Source organism: Hibiscus syriacus, unplaced genomic scaffold, assembly GCF_006381635.1.
Source record: "Hibiscus syriacus cultivar Baekdansim isolate YM2019G1 unplaced genomic scaffold, ASM638163v2 tig00110840_pilon, whole genome shotgun sequence".
Taxonomy (NCBI): Eukaryota; Viridiplantae; Streptophyta; class Magnoliopsida; order Malvales; family Malvaceae; genus Hibiscus; species Hibiscus syriacus.
In genome coordinates, this window is record NW_024062887.1 from 297,294 (window position 1) to 311,875 (window position 14,582).

A 14,582-nucleotide genomic window follows, 5' to 3' on the forward strand; every position below is an offset into this window, starting at 1 on the left:
TTTAGTTTTTTTGCACACTACTGTATGTTCTCTTTTATTTGGTTATCTTGTTTATTTATTCATTCTTTAAACCCTTAAATTAGTTCTCTTTTATTGATATAGATGTTCTCGGTAACCAAGACATGTCATGATTCAATTGTGAAAAAATAGTTTGTCAACGTGTCGTCATTACTGTATGTATTTTATGTTATTGTTGATGGTGCTATCTTTTATTGTCGATAGTGATGTTTGTTTGTTTGTATATATCATTTTTTTCAAGTTATTTGGTCGAGTTTTTAATGCTTTCTTTGAATAATACTATTTTATTTTTCAGTGGTTATTTTGTACACTTTGATAATTTTGGTTGATAATATGATTTCGTCTACTTTAGTTTTGTAGATTATTCTTTTACTTTTATTATATTTTTTATTCAATTAAACTATCAACTATTATTATTTGTGACAAAATGGGTCTAGACTTACTCTAATAAATGATGTATGGTTAAAAATAATTAAATTAAAAGATAATATTAATATTATCACAATCAATAAAAAAACAATTAAATACAATTATATTAATGCATTAATTAATAATAAATTTTGACTTATCGAATTTAAGTATTGTTAGTGTTTCTATAAACATGAAAATTTGAAATTAATTTAAGAACTAAATTTGTATCTTTCATGTAGTAATAACAAGATTTGACAAATTTACCATGTGATGTGGCTTTCACTCGATTGGGTCAAGCTCTATATTTGTGTAAAGCATTTATAAAGGAGGGTTTAAAAGCATGGAACCTTGAGGTTGAGCAATGATACCGTCGGAGAAAGCATGTGTTAGCATTTAAGTACGAGGTTAGTTAAATCAAAGGTAGCAATAAAAAAACAGTTCCCCCTCAAAAAGGGTTTACAAATGGACATTCCCTTTAAACATGTCGCTTATCGACGGGAATGGATTGAGTGGGGTGTTGGATTCAGTCGTGCTTCTTAGAAATAAAAGTTTTCTTTACATTATAAGTGCCTTTTTTATAATTTTTATTAGTAATCTTATTTCGATTCCATGAAGTTTTATAATTTTACGCTTCTTATATTTTTAATGTGACTTCTTAAATTCGCATCCCGACAAAAATCTCTGCGTGGGTGTTCGTTGACCAACATCCCCATCATTTCCAAAAGAATGTCTCATGGAACCATATATGCTAATTCATCATCCCCTAATTTCGAGATATGTTTATTTTACTGAAGCCCAAAGGTAATAGCCGACTAGGCTCACTGCTGGTTACATGGACATGGTGATGACTGATGATCCAGTTAGTGAAAGAGTTTGGATCCCTGGGGACCAATGTGAGTCCACTCCAGTCTTGACCCATGAATCTTTAATTGACTCACTCGAGGAGCCTGCCTGTTCTGGTTTCAATGTCCGATTGAAATCAATGGCCATGATTCTTGGGCTAATACTCCACTTCTTCACCGGTTTTTTGGCCCAATACTGAGAGTCCAAAAATTATTTGACCCCATAGGGTGCTTATATTTTATTTTGTAATCTAAGGCAAATACTACAGTATAGGGAAACTCGTCATCACGATGTGATGAGTTCGATTAGATATATTATTTTAATGATCACAGTTAAGTGGGTCTCATGGGAGCCATCGCTTTAATATATTTAACAATTATTTTTTAAAAATTAATTTTAAAATTAATTAAATATTATTAAAAAAGAAAAAAATGGACGTGACGAGTTCACCTAAATAAAAAAAAAACTAGCCGTTTAGGGATGTTGGGCAACGGGTAATTACAACAGACAATTATCAACGGTCACCATGGAACTCATCACCTTGAGGTTACACCTAGTGACCTATATTTTGACGTTTCTATCTATCTCCGAAATTATGAAGAAAATGAGAAACCATATACGACGACACCAAAAGAGAGGGAATAATGGAACAACACAAGGCCATATTCACAAAGTCCAAGAAATCATCATCGTCTTCTTCTGCTTCTACCGATTATTTTGCATCTCAGGATATTTTTTATTTTTATCCTCCATATCATACTTCAACCGAGACTCAGCCGTATTGGGTTGGAGGTTCATGGGATGCAATGCAAAGCACTCAAGCATCTTCAACAAAATATGCGGGTGAGGGTGAATGGGATCATATGTATATGGTGAACAAGGTAGCCAAGTCGATTCAATGAAGACAATGTTGACGTCAAATACCATAAGTATCCTATCACCATATTTCGAAAGTGGATCTCAGAGTGCGTTCAGTACACCTACTCTTCAAGAAGCTAACGAAGATGAAGACGAAAACAATCAAGGTGAACGACCCGACGTACTCAACGAGCTCCACGCCATTATCATTCGATCACTCTCGGCATCGTCAATAACTACGAAAATATAAATAAATTTTGTTATGTATGTATGTATTAGTTTGTAATAACTCTTTTATTTATTTTTTTGTAATAAAGTTATTATGTATTTACCTTTTTGTAAATATTATTTATTTAATTAATATTTTTTAAATTAAATATGAACAAACTTGTCACCTCGAGGTAATGAGTTCCATGGTGACCATTGGAAATTGACCATTGTAGTTACCCGTTACCCAACGACTCAGAACGTCTATTTTTTTTTAATTCAGGGGAATTCGTCACGTCAAGGTGGCAATGTCCATCTTTTTTTTATAATTATTTAATTAATTTTAAAAATATTTTTTTTAAAAATTAATAATATTAAAATAATGATCCACGTGGATCTACTTAATTGGGACTATTAAATAATATATCTAATAGTCACCTGATGTGTCCTATTGGGCCAAATAATTTTTGGACCCTCGGTATTGTGCCGAAAAACCCTTCTTCACCTATAGCACTTGTGAGAAAGCAGACATTATGGCCGGACATGAGCAGACAGTGACCGGAGTCAGGTGGAAATGGAGAATAGTAACTAGATTTAATAAACTAGGGATTAGAATTGCAAAGAGGAAAAGAGAATAGAAACTTATTTTCCATTAATAAAAAATAATCAAAAGCATGGTTTTCAGAACCGGACCGGTTAACGAACCGGTCATGCTATCGGTTCACTGATTCAACCGGTCGGAAGAACCGGATGACATCATAATTATTTAAAAAATTAAATAAAATACCAAAAATATTTAAAAAAATAATTTTTTATATTATAAGTCATATTCAAAGCAAGTCATAACATATATAAATTAAAAACCATAAAATCAAGTGAAACAAAATGATTCAAATTAACTACAACATAATATTTAAGGTAAAACATATTAAATAATAAATATAATTATATAACTATAATTAAAAAATAAAATTGGGGCTAAAAAGTCATAACAAAACTATATTGTTTGGTTTAATTTTTTTTTAAAAACAATCACACATGGCTAAGAAACATAGAAGAGTATCCCAAAAGTCTAAAGAGTAAAAATATGAGAACAAAACAATCCCACATTGCTAAGAAACATGGAAGAGCATCACAACTAACTTCTATAAATAATAGAGGTAATTTGACATTCAAAATCATGGAGCCTTTTGGTGAGCATTGAGTGAACTATTCTTTCACTTCAATCAAGCTCGAATTTTAGGCTTCAATTGAGCTTCTAAATTTTTTTTAGTTCAAGCCTTTTTGAGTTCAAGTTTCAATATTATATTTCGAGTTCGAGTTGAACTTGATAATTTTTAACTTGTGAGTTTGAGTGGAGTTGAGCTTACTTTTAAAGTTTTCAAGTTCGAGTTGAGCTCAGCAATACTCGAGTTCGACTTGGTTCGTTTAACAAATGACATTTGGTTTAATTTTTAAAAAAAAAAAAAACAAAATTTCTGATTTTTCCGGTTTTTTTCGGTTTTCAGCCGGTCCGGTTCGAACGGTTCAACGGTTCTGACCGGTTCACTAGTAGCGGTTCAACCGGTTTAGATTAAACCAGACTAGGCAATGATTCCCGGTTGAACTGGCCGATCCGATCCGATTTTCAAAACAATGATCAAAAGGTATCTGAACCCGTTACAAGAATATGGCTTTATATAGCCCAATATCTAACAATATGCTAACTACCCAGCTAGCAACCATTAATAAATTCTTAACAATTTAATAACTATTTGTTTCGTCTAACATTCACCCGACTTCTTCAACCTTCTTGAAATTTAACCTGTGATTAGAGAGTTGATCGATCGAACAAAGGATGCAAACATAGTAAGCTAGAACTATGAGTTAATATTCTATAATTAAGGTTTGAGCATTGTTATTACGTTTTTTTTCTTCTGGATTTGGTTACTGCAGCATATTCGACTGGGTCAACTTGTCGTGGAATTGTTATTAGCCAGACTTTGTTCAGTTTTGTTTCATTTACTTCTCAACATTTCTTCACAAGCTGTTGGTGTTGTTTGTTATACTCCGGAAGGTACTGTGGTTTATGTCCACCCCTGATTGCTTCATTACATTTATAAGACTCATGGTATGTGCCTCTGATGTAGTGGTTTCGTCATTGCTTCAACGTTCATACTCCTACTTTATTTGATTTTTTAGTTTCCCTGATTGGAGATGGTTTTAGTCTTCTTGTGATCGACTTCTACTTGTTCAATGGTACAAGTGTGTCAATTTGGTTGAGAACAATGGTTTTTTTTTTGTTAAGAAGCATGATGGTCAGTTACTGTCAGTTTGGAATGCTTCATTGGATGCTGTTTCTTCTACAAGGTAGTTGGAACTTGAAGCTTTACAGCCAAGTGTCCATGGTAGAAATTATCTGAGAAGAGTTGAGTGTTTAACAGACTTACTCTCCTTAACTAGACAAAATAGGGCATCTTCTTGCCAAAGAGAGGCTTCAGATTACAATGGGAAGTTCGTAGATTAACCGCGGCCTTCTAATAAAAAGATTGTCCGAATAAGTGAAGAAGAATGACAGTAAAGATGAAGAAAAAAAAAAAAAACTCTTGAAGAAAAGAGAAAAGCTGAAGAAAGCTTCCTTCAACATGAAAACTCTTCAATGTACCTGAATTCCAGCTCATAGTTCTAGCTCACTAAGTTTGCATCTTTGTTCGATCGATCAACTCTCTAATCACAGTTTAAATTTCAAGAAGGTTGAAGAAATCAGGTGAATGTTAGACGAAACAAATAGTTATTAGATTATTAAGAATTTGTTAATGGTTGTTAGCCAGGTAGTTAGCTTATTGTTAGATATTAGGCTATATAAAGCCATATTCTTGTAACTGGTTGAGATACCTTTTGATTCATTTTTTATTAATGAAAAATCAGTTTTTATTCTCCTTTCTTTTGTAATTCTAATCCCTAGTTTATTAAAGCTAGTTACTGTTCTCCATCTCCACCTGACTCCGGTCACTGTCCGCTCATTTCCGGCCATAATGTCTGCTTTCTCGCAGTACTAGTAATAGTTTTTGTCAAGATTTTCTAAAGATGTATCTAATAAGATTTATAATATTATCACTTTTAAAAATTCTTTTTGATATGAGATTAACCTCTCTTTTTCAATGTGTGATATCTCGTCATAGGTCATCATTACAGTTCTTCACTTTACCTATCATACTTATAGAAGCTTTTGGGGTGAAATCGAATTGTCAAAGAGTCACTCTGATACCACTTGTCACGTAATCATTAATCTTTTTCAAAAAACACATCTGAAAGAATGTACAACGATACCACTTATAAACTTTAATATTTTTTAATGTAAAATTAGTGTCTCTTACCCCTTTAAAATGTGATACATTGTAGGTAAATGAAGACTGATATTTTAGTTTCCAACTATTATTGAATTGAATGCATTGAATAAAAAATACTTTAGAATTTGGTGAGTGAGACTCCAAAGAGAAGGATGGGTGATATGGGACGGTGCACGCCTCACCCCACTTCCCAGCCTACAAGGCTTTTATTCACCTTACAACAACACCAAATAAATTACACTACATTGCTAAAGCAAACCGAACTTTCACAAAAGCCTCGCCTTCCCGCACTCTAAAATTAGCAGAAGGGGAAGCATCAACCAAGCACACAAGCCAAGCAACACATTGAACAAAACCCACACAATGCCTATAAACAAACATGTTCACGATACCGAGCTATTCTCTTGACGTAACCACGGTCCCTTAGTAAGCAAGAGTCGATGCTTGAAGGAAACAGAGGTCCCTGTGAATTCCCATAAGAGTGCCAACACATTGCCTGATGGAAACCTCGAAACGACGGTTTCAACTGAATATCGATGAGATCTACGTTGGTGCAGGGGATCGCATTGCTACAAGCCAGATGGACCGGTTGCGATGTGTACGTTCCGATAATTCGGTCGTATTTAACGCAGGAAATCGCCACCTCCATCGTTTGATTCTTGCACGTGCTTGTCGCAGTAGTTCTGGTCGATTATTATGGGCACTTTCACGTCAATGACTTGAATGTTGGAAAACGAGACGTTCTTAACAGATCCCATACCTCCCTGTTTCATTAAAAAAAATAGGTTAAGTCTCGTAAAAGCTGAATTTTAATCTTAAATAAAGTAAAAAAAAAATCAGTATACAGTTATTAATTGCTTGTACCTGTCAGGTCTTGATTCTAACTCCAGCAAGTGTACGGAGCAGTGAAGTACTCTCAACAACTATATTTGATACACATCAACACTCTTCTCTTTCCCCGTCCTCCCAAATTGCAATCATAATTAAGGAAGCTGTTAGTTTCTCATTGCGGATTTTTTTTATGATTCTAGTACAATAAACTCACGCACACGTATATATATATATTAAGTTTTATTTATTTTGTTGCTTAGAAATGTTAAAAATATATTAAGATAAAATTTTAATAATAATTGAAAGATCAAATAAGATATTAGTTACTGAATTAACATACCATGTCGTCCCTTTAATGGTAAATAATGTAGAGTGGTAATTTTTTTCTATATTTCGATAAATTTATTGATGGTTTTATAATATTTAAAGTTTATTAGCTAAAACAATTAAATAATCATAGTAAAGGGACTATCATTGTCTTTAACCATTATAAAATTCGGCAGCTTCTTGGCCATTAGACGAGGAAAGCAGCGGAGGGACACTATCCATAATTTACGTGATCGTAATTGGGACACTGTCGTGAAGCATATTCGTCGTGATCAGAATGTTATTGCAGACCGGTTGGCTGTTTCGTGTCGAGGCTCACCCATTGGAACCACCTGGGGAGTTATCTTCACTGCTGCTCAAGGATTGTCGTGACTGGCTGAGACCTTTATGTTTCCTGTACTCATAAAAAGATATTCTTTCCAACAATGGAAGGCCTTTAAAGTTGGAATTTTAATGTCTTCTCCCTAAAAGTAGAATGTACCTTATCAATTCATTTGGCACTAATTAAAATATAGGGTAAACTACTCAACTGACCACTTAACTATTTAGCCCTTTTATTTTTGCCATCGATATTTCAATTTTGTCAATCACACCATATGACTATTTAAATTTTTCAATCAAGCCGCTAGCCGTTAACAGTTGATGGAAATGATGAAGTGACATTTAAAAGGAATTGGCATAATTATATTTATGTGGCTTGATTGAAATAATTAAATAGTTAAGTGGTTAACTGGTAGTGGATTTTAACTGCCACATCATCATTTTCGTCAACGTTAACGACTAGTGGCTTGATTGAAACAATTAAATAGTTATGTTGTGTGATTGATAAAATTAAAAGATCGATGGTAAAAGTAAAATGGCTAAATAGTTAATTAGTCAATTGAGTAGTTTACCCTAAAATATATTTCATATTTAAGTATTCATTTATTTCCTTGTATATATTATAATCATATTAGGTCCAAAACTATCTACATCATTCAGTAGTGATGATTTGTCTCTTATGTATCTCTTTGCACGCTTGTGGTGTGGTGTGGTGTGGGCCCCATGTCAATACAGTTCATATATTGGCCATTGGTCTCATCTTTTCCTTTTCCTTTTCCTTTTCCTAATTAAGAAAATACATATATTATCATCTCATCTTTTCCTTTTCCTAGTTAAGAATATATATATATATATATTATAACCAAAATATTCAATAAATTATATTATCCATACAATAATTTGATATTAGCACAATAAAAATAATTCAATGATTTAATAAACCAACCTCTAATCTCATGTGTTTTTTTAAATTCCTAAAGATAACTCTCTTAAGTAAACCAACCATCACCCTCAAAACTCTGAAAATCCTTAAATTACAAGAATCGTTTGTTTAATTTGATCAAAGATGGATGAATTAATTAATTATATTATCAGTTGTTCCGGTAAGAACATAGACTAATGCGAAACACGCCTCAAGCTTGGCCTATAGTTGATATTTTTCTAGAAAGCAATTAGAAATTAAGCATAGAAAATTGGAACGTGGATGACTTCTGAGGCAGCGGGTCAATTACTCCAGCTGCTCTGTCCACTCCACCGTCACCCTTAAACAATTGCGGATCTAAAAATTAAAAATAAGGTTTAAAATTCTAATACTCGATTTTAAAATGTTTAAGTGTGTAATTTTTTTCTTTATTAAGAAACTAAATTAAATTTAATATTTTTATCAAAACAACGAGTGTACAATAACTATTCTATAGAGCCATGTATATCCGTCCTGTTGGGAAATAAACCAAGTACAAGTAATTTCCCTATAACCAGATTAGTGAGAATGCAAAATAAAAGCGGAAAAATAATACCCGAAATTGATAACGGAGTTCAGCCAATTGTGCTTACGTCTCCGGACTGCTGCAGATCTTTTACTAAGAGAGAAAATTTACAGGTGTCTACAAAACACTCACTACTCACAAGAAAACTCTCTAGTATTGGGAGAAAGAAATGATTTTTTGGGATGGTTTTGAAGCTAAATGAGCTAGGGTATTTATAGTTGAAACTTAAGGACTTAATCTTGTAAATACCCTAAAACCTAAGGATTAATTGTGATTATCTCATTATCATTTTTCAACAGACATCTACCAAACTTTGAAAAACTATTTTTCAAAGAAAACATTTACCAAACTTTGAAAACTATTTTCAAAGAAACATTTACCAAACTTTGAAAACCACTTTTTCAAAGTTGGTTACCAAACTTGAAAACCATTTTAATACTTTCAACAATCTCCCACTTGAAGACTGATTTTAATATGTCTTCACACCTCGATCAATGCAACAGCTTTTCTAGTCTTGTTACTCTAGCATGCCAACTGAAGTTGAACACAACTTCAGTTTGTCTGTAGTCACCGTCTTTGTCAACATATCTGCCGGATTTTGAGCTCCACTGATCTTTTCAAGTTTCAAAATCTCATCTTCCAGAAGAGACTGGATAAAATGATATCGCAATTGTATGTGCTTTGTCCTGGAATGAAAAGACGGATTCTTTGCTAGATGTATAGCACTTTGACTGTCGCAATACAAGACATTGTTTTCTTGTTTCTTGCCTAACTCTTCCAAGAAACTTTGGAGCCAAACCATCTCCTTGCTAGCTTCCGTAACAGCGACATATTCTGCTTCAGTTGTGGAGAGAGCAACTATCTTCTGTAGTTGAGAAACCCAACTCACTGCGGTTCCTCCTAGAGTATAGACATACCCTGTAGTGCTCCTTCTGATGTCAACATTTCCGGCTAAGTCAGTATCTACATAGCCTGTCAGTATCGTATCTCCACCTTTGAAATAAAGTGCTTTGTTTATGGTACCCCGCAGATATCTGAGGATCCATTTGACTGCTTCCCAGTGTACTTTTCCCGGATTATTCATGTACCTGCTAACAGCTCCCACTGCTTGAGCAATATCTGGTCTGGTACAAACCATGGCATACATCAGACTTCCAATCGCTGAGGCGTACGGCACCTTCACCATGCGTGCACGTTCTTCCTCCGTCTTTGGTGACTGTTCTTTGGAGAGTCTGAAATGAACACCTAAAGGTGTACTTACTGGTTTAGCATCTTGCATGTTGAACTTGGAGAGTACTTTGTTGATGTACTCAGCCTGTGATAATATCAAAGTCCCTGACTTTGTGTCTCTCTTGATCCTCATCCCAAGAATCTGCTTTGCAGCGCCCAGATCCTTTATAGCAAACTGCTTTGACAATTTTTGCTTCAAGTTTTATAATCTCTTGCATGTCTGAGCCTGCAACGAGCATGTCATCAACGTACAACAATAAAATAATGAAGCTATTGTCGAACCTCTTGATATAGCAACAATGATCTGCTTGGCATCTGGTAAAACCACTGCTACTCATGAAACTATCAAACTTCTTGTACCACTGTCTAGGAGCTTGTTTTAAACCATACAAGCTCTTCTTCAACCTGCATACCAGGTTTTTCTTGTCTACCTCTATGAAGCCTTCTGGCTGCCTCATATAGATTTCTTCCTCCAAATCACCATGAAGGAAAGCTGTCTTTACATCTAACTGCTCAAGATGTAAATTCTCTGCTGCTACAATTTTTAACACCAGTCTGATTGTAGACAGTTTCACGACTGGAGAGAAAATTTCATTGTAGTCAATACCTTCTTTTTGCTAAAAACCTTTGACAACCAATCTCGCTTTGTAGCGTTTGCTCCCATCGTGCTCTTCTTTGATCCTGTAAATCCACTTGTTGTGAAGCGCTTTTTGCCTGGTGGTAATTCAGCTAATTCCCCACGTCTGATTTGATAAAAGCGAGTCCATCTCATCTTTCATGGAAGACTCCCACTTGACTGAATCCTCCACTTGCGTTGCTTCATCATAGTTCTCTGGTTCACCATTGTCAGTCAGCAACAAGTAGTGCAAAGAAGGAGAATACCGTTGGGTTGGTTTAGGAATTCTGGAGGAGCGTCTTAGTTTCGGTGTGCCTGGTTCTTCTTGAACTGCTTCAGGACTGATGTGAACATCATTTCCAGAAATCTCCTCAAACTCAGCAAATTCCTTTGTTTCAGCTTCGGTATTGGAGCTGCTTGATTCTACAGTTGACTTGTCTTTGTACATCACATTCTCATTGAAAATGACATCTCTGCTTCTAATGATCTTCCGATTTTCATAGTCCCAAAACCGGTAACCGAACTCATCACCGCCGTAACCAACAAAGGCACATTTGTTGGACTTAGCATCAAGTTTACTTCTTTCAGCAGAGTCTATGTGTATAAGAAATACAACCAAACACTCTTAAGTGTGAAAGGTTTATTTCTTTCTTGCTCCAAACTTCCTCTGGTATTCTGCCATCCAAAGGAACTGAGGGCCCACGGTTGATCAGGTAAGCTGCAGTGTTAATAGCTTCAGCCCATAGAAATTTGGGCAATCCGATATGTATCCTCATGCTTCTGGCTCGTTCATTCAGAGTTCTGTTCATGCGCTCTGCTACGCCATTCTGCTGCGGTGTCATGGGAACTGTTGTCTCCATCTTGATCCCATTGTTTGCGCAAAAATCTCTGAATCTCCTATTTCTGTAATCTCCTCCATTGTCAGACCTCAACTGCTTGACTTTCATACCATTCTCATTTTCCACCATGGCCTTCCATTTTCTGAAGGTATCAAATACTTCTGATTTTTTCTTCAGAAAATAAACCCATACATTCCTTGTAGAATCATCGATGAAGGTGACATAATATAATGAGCCTACAAGAGATGGAACTGGAGATGGTCCCCATACATCAGTATGAACTAACTCTAACTTTTCAGCCTTGGGTGTTTTACCAATCTTTGCAAAGCTGACTTTCTTTTGTTTGCCAAAGATGCAATCCTTGCATAGTCCGACATCTACATTCTTTAGATCCGGCAGCTTCCCCTTTGACAAAAGTGTCTTCATCCCTTTCTCGCTCATATGGCCAAGCCTTTGGTGCCATAGGTTTGATTTTCCATCAGCATCTGCTACTGCAATGATATTCTCTAAATTTGAGGTTACATAGAGAGTACCAGTCTTTTTTACCACGAGCAATGACAAGTGCTCCTTTGGTAATCTTCCATTCACAACCTGAAAAGGTTGTACTGTATCCTTCTCCATCAAGCTGTCCTACAGAAATCAAATTTCTTTTGAGACCAGGAATATGTCTCACTCCTGTCAGCTTCCAGGTGGTCTGGTTTGGCAGCTTTAGTCGGATGTCTCCTTTTCCGACGATCTTCAAGGTTTCATCATCAGCAAGATGAACCTTCCCAAAATCACCACTGACATAGTTCTCCATGATTTCATGGCATGGCGTGGAGTGGAAAGATGCCCCTGAATCCAAAATCCATGATTCAATCGGACTGTTGACGCTTAAAATCATGGCATCACCTGTCTCCTCCGTTATGTTGGCAGATTCCTGTGCGCCGGTATTTTTCTTCGGTACTCGGCAATCTCTTTTGAAGTGGCCCTTCTTGCCGCAATTATAACAGGTAAAATCTTTATTTCCTGTTCTTGATTTTCCCCTTCTGGATTTCGATCTGCCACGATTTGAATTTCTTTCTGAAGTTCTCCCTCTGGACTCCGTGTGCAAGGCTGAGGAGGTTGATGCTTCACCCGATTCTCTCCGTCGAATTTCTTCGCTCAGTACCAGATCCCGAACATCATCGAATTTTAATTTACTATTTCCCGACGAACTACTGATTGCTGTAACAGTAGCATTCCAACTGTCTGGTAAAGATGATAAGAGAATTAAAGCTCGAACTTCATCATCAAATTCAATTTCCACTGAACTCAACTGGGTTGTGATTGTGTTGAGTTCATTTAGGTGTTGTGCCACCGATGCCCCTTCCGTCATCCGCAAATTGAATAATCGCCTCATCAAATGAACTTTTTTTGAGGCCGATGGCTTCTCATACATACTGGAGAGAGCCGTCATAAGACCCGCCGTGATCTTTTCCTTTGCTATGTTGAAAGCAACATTGCGGGATAACGTCAGTCGGATAACTCCGAGGGCTTGTCTGTCGAGAAGAGCCCAGTCTTCATTCTTCATTCCCTCTGGTTGTTTTCCTGAGAGGGGTTGATATAGATTTTTTTGGTATAGAAAATCTTCAATTTGCATCTTCCAAAATCCAAAGTCCGCACCATCGAACTTTTCAATTTTCATATTCCCTTCGTCTGCAGCCATCGCTCCCACTCGAATCTGGTTTCGTTTGGATCGTTTCTGACAATTTTTGCGAACCGCCGTGTATTAGAACACCTCCGTTGACAAACTCGTATCGTCGACCGAATTTCACTATTCACGAAATTCACTATTTACGTGAATAGTAACCCGAATAGTAACCTCGTAAAAAATTGATAAAATTCACAACCCAAAAGCTCTGATACCAGTTGTTGGGAAATAAACCAAGTACAAGTAATTTCCCTATAACTAGATTAGTGAGAATGCAAAATAAAAGCGGAAAAATAATACCCAAAATTGATAACGGAATTCAGCCAATTGTGCTTACGTCTCCTGACTGCTGCAGATCTTTTACTAAGAGAGAAAATTTACAGGTGTTTACAAAACACTCACTACTCACAAGAAAACTCTCTAGTATTGGGAGAAAGAAATGATTTTTGGGATGGTTTTGAAGCTAAATGAGCTAGGGTATTTATAGTTGAAACTCAAGGACTTAATCTTGTAAATACCCTAAAACCTAGGGATTAATTGTGATTATCTCATTATCATTTTTCAACAAACATCTACCAAACTTTGAAAAACTATTTTTCAAAGAAACATTTACCAAACTTTGAAAATCATTTTCAAAGAAACATTTACCAAACTTTAAAAACCATTTTTTTAAAGTTGATTATCAAACTTAAAAATCATTTTAATACTTTTAACACGCCAACCATACGTTGAGAGGACTTGGGTCTTTCATTTCATGTTAACTGTTAAGGATGCAAAAGGTGCTCCTCATAATCTTGAAAAATATTATAATGAAACTCTTCTGTTTTCTTTCTCAGTCAATTGTTTTTTTTTAATCTAAACAACCTTTCATCGATGGAATTTGTCATTATACTACTCATACATATTAAAAAAATACGCGTGTTAAATCATAATTTATATATTTTATTTCTCATAATTCATTTAGTCATAGTACTCCACATCTTCTCGGATGCGCTACCCCTACTTTCTAACATTCTTTTCCAGGAACTTTCATGATCCTCCTCACTTGAGAGATCATAGTTCTATATTGTAAAGGAGTAAGGAAAATTCTACAACATTATATTAGTACCGATTAATACTATTAACGATAAGTATCAATAATTTAATTTATAAAATTTATAATTCTAAAAGATTCAACATATAATTATAAATTAGTTAAAAATTTGAAGATAAATTATTTGAAATAAATTATTAATGTAGACTCAACATAATTATAATTAGTTAAAGTTAAATGGTAAAATAAAATATTAATTACACTATTTTCATAATTTTAACAATAATTAGATCAAATACCAATCCTAAATTTAAAAAACCTAAATATTTATTTTTAAATAATTTACCTTTAAAATTTTAATTAATTTATAGTTATACGTTGAATTTTTTTAAATTTTTAAATTTTATAAATTAAATTAATGATACTCAACGAGACTCTTCGTTAATAGTGTTCAATAGTATTCATTGACCTTCTTTTTATTAAAAAAACTCACTTCAAATTTCTTTTATTCACATAAAAAGTAAACAAAAAATTATTTTATCTTTCCCTTATTTATTTGT

The 14,582-nt window shown here is 34.8% G+C and overlaps 1 long non-coding RNA gene across 1 annotated transcript; it reads right to left on the bottom strand.

Annotated features, from left to right (window-relative positions):
* Nucleotides 1–5,888: 5,888 nt before the first annotated feature.
* Nucleotides 5,889–6,647, bottom strand: LOC120143316. Its single transcript, XR_005517924.1, has 2 exons — nt 6,531–6,647; nt 5,889–6,430 (listed from the first exon to the last, which is right to left on the bottom strand). It is a non-coding gene; the product is annotated as an uncharacterized LOC120143316 (long non-coding RNA).
* Between the last annotated feature and the right edge of the window lie 7,935 nt (nt 6,648–14,582).